This window comes from Pseudophryne corroboree, chromosome 3 (genome assembly GCF_028390025.1).
Source record: "Pseudophryne corroboree isolate aPseCor3 chromosome 3, aPseCor3.hap2, whole genome shotgun sequence".
In the NCBI taxonomy this organism is placed as follows: Eukaryota; Metazoa; Chordata; class Amphibia; order Anura; family Myobatrachidae; genus Pseudophryne; species Pseudophryne corroboree.
In genome coordinates this window covers 230,234,252-230,240,962 of record NC_086446.1, presented here as the reverse complement: position 1 = coordinate 230,240,962, position 6,711 = coordinate 230,234,252, and positions in this window count along the sequence as shown.

Genomic DNA, 6,711 nt, shown 5'->3' with positions numbered 1-6,711 from the left:
TTTGCTTTTTGTAACCCGGTTCCTGGAGCCCTGCCTGGGCAAAATCGGATGCAAGAAGGCCCTGCCCATGCTGATCTCTGAGCTCCCGCGCATCTTCTGTCACGGGTCCTTTCGCAAAAGCTCCAGGGAAACAGGCTTTTCGGCCCCGGACAGAGTCCCGGCTCTCTCGCTCGCCTCGTTGGTACCTACTGATCCGGCGGAGGTGTTCTCCGGCGGGTAGCGACACGGACGGCCGAGGGCGCGCTTCACCCAGGCTTCAACCATCTCCTCCCCGAGCCCCTGGAAGTGCAGCTGGGCCGCGGGCGCCCCGGTCCGCACTCATCTGCGAAACTTCCACAAATTGCAGTACCCGATTTGGCCCGCTGGGGGGCGCTGCCTCCGGGGGAGAAGGAGACGTGCCCGGCCCGTACGTCGGGCTCCAACGGATGCCCGCCGTGGACCCTTTATAGGCCCCATCCTGGTCCTGCCATGCTGTTATCGGAGCTCCACGGCTATCTTGTCACTAAACCTTTCGTTTGAGCTCCAGGGCTTTTTGCTTTTTGTAACCCGGTTCCTGGAGCCCTGCCTGGCAAAAATCGGATGCAAGAAGGCCCTGCCCATGCTGATCTCTGAGCTCCGCGCATCTTCTGTCACGGGTCCTTTCGCAAAAGCTCCAGGGAAACAGGCTTTTCGGCCCCGGACAGAGTCCCGGCTCTCTCGCTCGCCTCGTTGGTACCTACTGATCCGGCGGAGGTGTTCTCCGGCGGGTAGCGACACGGACGGCCGAGGGCGCGCTTCACCCAGGCTTCAACCATCTCCTCCCCGAGCCCCTGGAAGTGCCGCTGGGCCGCGGGCGCCCCGGTCCGCACTCATCCGCGACACTTCCGCGCTGGAGTCCGACGCTCGCCGGCCGCGTCCCCCGGCCCGCGGGGGCCCGGGGGGAGGCCCGACGCGTGCGGGGGGAGGCGGCGGGCGGCGGGGGCGCCCCCGCGCCACCCGACGGCGCCCCCCCGGTGGCCAGAGGCGGCTCGGAGCGAGACGATCGGGGGGGAACGGCGGCGCGTGACCCGCCCCGGCCCCCTTGGCCCAGCGGACGGGCAGGCGGCTCCCGGGCGACCCCCCCGATCCCCGCCGCGGCGCCCCCCGGTGGCCGCCTGACGCCACTGCGGGGGGTGCAGATTCCGTGTGTCCTCTCGGATAAAAACAAAAGAAACGATTCCCGTCGGGCGAAAGTAAGTGGGACGCAGGGCCCCGGGCCCCGACGGTCCGCGCGCGCGGCGCCCCCCGCTGGCCGGTCGAAGGGATGACAAAAATAAAATGAAAGAAATTTCAAAAAAGCACTCGCCCCAAACAGACGAAAGGTACCCGGTCCGCCCGGATGAACCCTCCCCCGTGTCCCCGCCGCGGCGCCCCCCGCTGGCCAGCCGAGGTAATACACGATTGAGAGGGGGGGAGTGAAAAAAAAGGGCAAAAAATGAAAAACACCCCACCCATTTGAATGCAAAGTCCCGGAGCGGCCAGGGGTGGACGCCGGTCCGCGCGCACGGCGCCCCCCGCAGGCCAGTTGAAGGGAAGAACGGAACGAGACTAAAAGATAAAAAAATTTCAAAAAAACACTCGCCCCAAACAGATGAAATGTACCCGGTCCGCCCGTGTCCCCGCCGCGGCGCCCCCCGCTGGCCAGCCGAGGTAATACACGATTGAGATTAAAAAAAACCAGGCAAAAGACAAAAACACACCACCGATTTAAATGCAGTGTTCACGAGCGCCAGTCCGCGCGCGCGGCGCCCCCTGCTGGCCGCGTAAAAAAAAAAAAAAAATAATAATAATAATCCACCGTTGTGAATTTGCGATGTGTCCGGTACGGCGGCGGCGGGGAGGCGTCTCCCCTCGTCGGCGCACCCTGGTGGGGGGAAATAAATGAAAAAAAAAAAAAGAACAGCCCGGGCTCTCGCCGGCTTCCGCAGCCCGGGCTCCCTCCGGCTTCCGCGGCCCGGGCTCCGTACATACAGACAGCAAATGAAATAACGGACGGATGGATGGAAGAGAAGAACAGCCAGGGATCTCGCCGGCTTCCGCAGCCCGGGCTCTCGCCGGCTTCCGCAACCCGGGCTCCAGCCGGCTTCCGCAGCCCGGGCTCCCTCCGGCTTCCGCGGCCCGGGCTCTCTCCGGCTTCCGCGGCCCGGGCTCCCTCCGGCTTCCGCGGCCCGGGCTCCCTCCGGCTTCCGCGGCCCGGGCTCCGTACATACAGACAGCAAATGAAATAACGGACGGATGGATGGAAGAGAAGAACAGCCAGGGATCTCGCCGGCTTCCGCAGCCCGGGCTCTCGCCGGCTTCCGCAACCCGGGCTCCAGCCGGCTTCCGCAGCCCGGGCTCCCTCCGGCTTCCGCGGCCCGGGCTCTCTCCGGCTTCCGCGGCCCGGGCTCCCTCCGGCTTCCGCGGCCCGGGCTCCCTCCGGCATCCGCGGCACAGGCTCCGTACATACAGACAGCAAATGAAATAACGGACGGATGGATGGAAGAGAAGAACAGCCAGGGATCTCGCCGGCTTCCGCAACCCGGGCTCCAGCCGGCCTCCGCAGCCCGGGCTCCCTCCGGCTTCCGCGGCCCGGGCTCTCTCCGGCTTCCGCGGCCCGGGCTCTCGCCGGGTGAAGATCAGGCGAGAGTAGGGGTGTCCTCCGCTGGACGGGAAGCCCAGGCCGTGGAGCCGCCGCACGGACCGGGGGTTGACCCGGCCGGGGACGGGCAGGAGGCGAGGCCCGGACTCGCTCCCGTCCAGACGGCCCGAGGCCCCTCCTCCCCTCCCGGTGGACCCGCCCCCGACTATTAAGCCCGGCCAGGGAGTCCACGTCGGCCCCCGGGCGGACCAGGGAAGGACCCCCCCTTCCGCGCTCCGCCGCGCTCGGAGGCGCTGACGCGCCGGGCGGACGGGGCGCCTCCGGCCAAGTCCCCGGCCGGGACTTGGCTGGCTGGCGAGCGAGCGAGGGAGGGCGAGGGTTAGGGCCTCGCCTGTCCCCCGCCCCGGGCCAAGTCCCCCGACCGGAGCGGAGCGAGCAGGCCGCCCTAACCCCCCCCCCCCCCCCGGTGGCACCGCAGCACCGGAGATTATTCGGGGAATGCTCCACAGCGCTGCTGGGGAAGTGTTTGCTTTAAACACACTCTGCATTGCATACACACCGAAACCCATTCCAGTCTGGTAAACGTGATTCTCTGGGACTTGCGAGAATTGTATGCTGGGTAGTTGAGACATGACTCCCCCATCACCTCCCAGGGTCAGACTCATGGGGACCTCATTTTAGGTCCCCACCATGTCGGAGGTCCCGCCAGTGTTGGTGTGCTGTCTGGCCCTTGTCCCCGTTAGGATATATAAACAAGTGCACAGGACACACGCACACCCACACATACTTGTTTTTCTATCCTCATCGGGACATATGTCTGGAACCTTCCTCATGGGGACCTATTCAGGAATACCGGCCTAATGAGGACACCCCACATAACTGATTTATTTTCGGGTTTAATTAGAGATAGAGGAAACGTGTATTCAGCAGCAGATACATTTTATTCAGGAAAGGTTCTTTCTCATTTCAGCTGTAATTCGGTTCTTAATGTAAAACTTAACCGAGAGCCAGTTCCGAGCCTTCAGCGCTTGTCGTTCTGCCCTTAGGCACGCATCACAGTCATTCTTGCCCGGCACCTTGAATGAGCGAATGAACCGAATCATGTGACGTTCAACAGCTTTCACTTCTGCTGGGGTCCACGGATTGCGCTTGGTACCCCTTCTGTCACCTGTGCGGGAGAAGAAAGGTCAGTCACCACGCAACGCCACCACCAGTCATGGACGCATCTCAAATGGAATGGACAGTCACACCCACCTTTAGCTGCACCTCCATCCACCGCCGACACCACGCTGCCAGCTTCTTTTCCCATGTGCCCCATGGGAACCTCAGTATCCTGACTCTCTGGCTCATCCCCAGAGTCATCGCTCACCACCTGGATCGGCTCTGTGGATAGAGAAGGACAGGGAAACCGATCACACCAGCCCACTTAGACAGTCAGTCCCTGGAGCCACACTGTCAAGTGATACCTACCGTTTGGATCAATGGAGATCTCTTCCAGATTGTGGCCCCGGAATTCAGCCATTCTCCCTTGCTCGAGAGCCAGAAACAGCTTGCTCAACTTGGCCAGTTGAAGGGTACCCTCCGGGAGGCGGTAATAATGCCGGTGCACCCGAATATCATGTCCAAGGAAATCAGCAAGCTGATCCATCTCTGTATCGCTCAGGTTGAGGACTCTGGAAAGTGTAGCCACATGCTTCCGTAGGCGGGTGGAAGATAATGCTTCGGGGTGCTTGGCCCCACACTCCCGGGCGTAGAGACGTATGCAGTCGGATCCCCTATAATGGGACATGGCTGTTGGCCTAGCAAACATGTAGATATTGTGTGGGGTCACACCACATTCTGTCCGCTTCTCTATGAGGAGCTCCATCGCTTTCTGCATGCTTGGGGATAGCAGGACAGGGACTTTCCTGCCTCTTTTCCCAGGAATCTCAATACGGGAGAAGTGACGACAGAGTGCCTTCTCCAGCTCTGACAGGGCCTGGGCCACATCACCCTGCAAATCGGCTGTGTGCCGTAAATCGAAGGAGGAGAGCAGCATCTTGGAAACCTCACCTTCTCTCCTGCGGTTGAAGAGAATCAGCTGCGTGAGGGTAACTTTGGCCAACATGGACCACTGCTGTTTGGAAGGGTGGGCGGACAACTCATCGATGTACTCTCGCTGACGGTCAAGGAGGTACAGGTTCAAGCGCTTAACATCATCAGTGAAGGGCAGAAGCAGCGGTGCATTCCATTTTATCTCTCGAAGTGTCTTCAGGGCAGCAGTGGAGATTAGCTCGCTCCACCTCGCCTCATAAATTTTCCGAAAGTTTCGGGCACGCTCCTCTGTCAGGGCACTGCCCTCCATCAGTGCCTGACACTCCACCATAGCTGAAATCTTCTGCAAGCTGTGTCCCACCTTCAGAGCCAACGAGGGTATTTTATATGTATTGGTGCGGTCATCGTAACCGGCCAGGCTCCTCACAGCATGCACCACTTGCAGGAAATTCTGTGGGCAAATGAAATCTTCCATACACCGCAACGGTGTGACCTTCATCGCCTTCAGCAGAAGCCGCCCCACCTCTCTGAGCTTCTGACGGATGTAATCATGCTTGCTGACATCAGACCCCAGACGGTTATAGAGGTGCTGACCGAACTGCATAATCCAGCGGTCCCCTTTGATTACCGGTACCACATCATCATAATTCATTCCGCTCAGCAACTTCCAGAGGCCAGTGCCAACATCTTTCGGGAGCGGTGTGGCGTAAGTGAAGAGACCCTGCACCCTGGTTCTTCCAGGTTTGGGGCTGACACTTTTGCGGAGCGGGCACCTCTTCACATGGCGCCACAGGTGCTTCCTGGAGAATAGCCCTTTACATTTTACACAGTGCATGAAATCTTGGGGAGCCGTTGCTTCTTTCGGCTGCTTGCACGGTAGGAGGACTCCGCTGCCCTCGCGGAGAACCCCGACATTATGGGCAAAGTTTCCCCGGGTGCGAATCAGGTCTAGCTGCACTGTCCTTTCCCTGGAGCGCTTCGGAAAGCTGAGTGCCCTTGCAACCTCATGCTCATTGTGGTGGACAGCTTGAACATGTCTCGCAATTTTTGAGAATGGCCTCTCGCACCACAGGCAGAAATTTTTCTTGTTACATGCAATCGAACCATCTGCTTTTCGGGTAAGTACCTGGACCGACACTGCGCGGGCCGGATGGAGACTTGGTTCGGCCTCCGCGGAGCAAGCCCCGGACACTTCCAGAACCTTCCTGCCGTGAAAAGACGTCTCCTCCCCTCCACTATCATCCGAGCTGCTCAACTCTGACGAGTCGGGGAGATAGTCTTCGTCACTGCCGTCGGTTCCGTACATTGCCTCACTGCGACCAGCAGACCCAGCACTTCCGGAGTTTGTGGCGCACACACCGTACCAAGCCCGCGCTTTCTGTCTGACCACGCCCACCGTGAATACAGGGTTCTGGGAATCGAGGGCCCAGGCCCCGGCACGTGCTTCCTATTACACATCCGGAGAGGTGGTTCTTACTAGAGTCACGTGTCGGGCGGCGCGCGCGACACTTTTGCGCCACATGCTCCGATTTTCCCCAGGCTCCTGGAAGCCTGTCCCGGACCGAGAGGTGCCAGTCTCCACTCATCGGCAAGACTTCCACAAATCGTAGTACCGGATTCAGCCCACCAGGGGGCGCTGCGATGGGCAAGGAAGGAAATATCAGACCCGGTTTTCGGGCTCCGCGATTTTTCCGACGAATGCCCTTCTCACCCGAGCTCCGCGGACTTGGGCAACCTTCCCTCTGGATTGAACTGATCTCAGACCCGGTTTTCGGGCTCCGCGATTTTTCCGACGAATGCCCTTCTCACCCGAGCTCCGCGGACTTGGGCAACCTTCCCTCTGGATTGAACTGATCTCAGACCCGGTTTTCGGGCTCCGCGATTTTTCCGACGAATGCCCTTCTCACCCGAGCTCCGCGGACTTGGGCAACCTTCCCTCTGGATTGAACTGATCTCAGACCCGGTTTTCGGGCTCCGCGATTTTTCCGACGAATGCCCTTCTCACCCGAGCTCCGCGGACTTGGGCAACCTTCCCTCTGGATTGAACTAATCTCAGACCCGGTTTTCGGGCTCCGCGA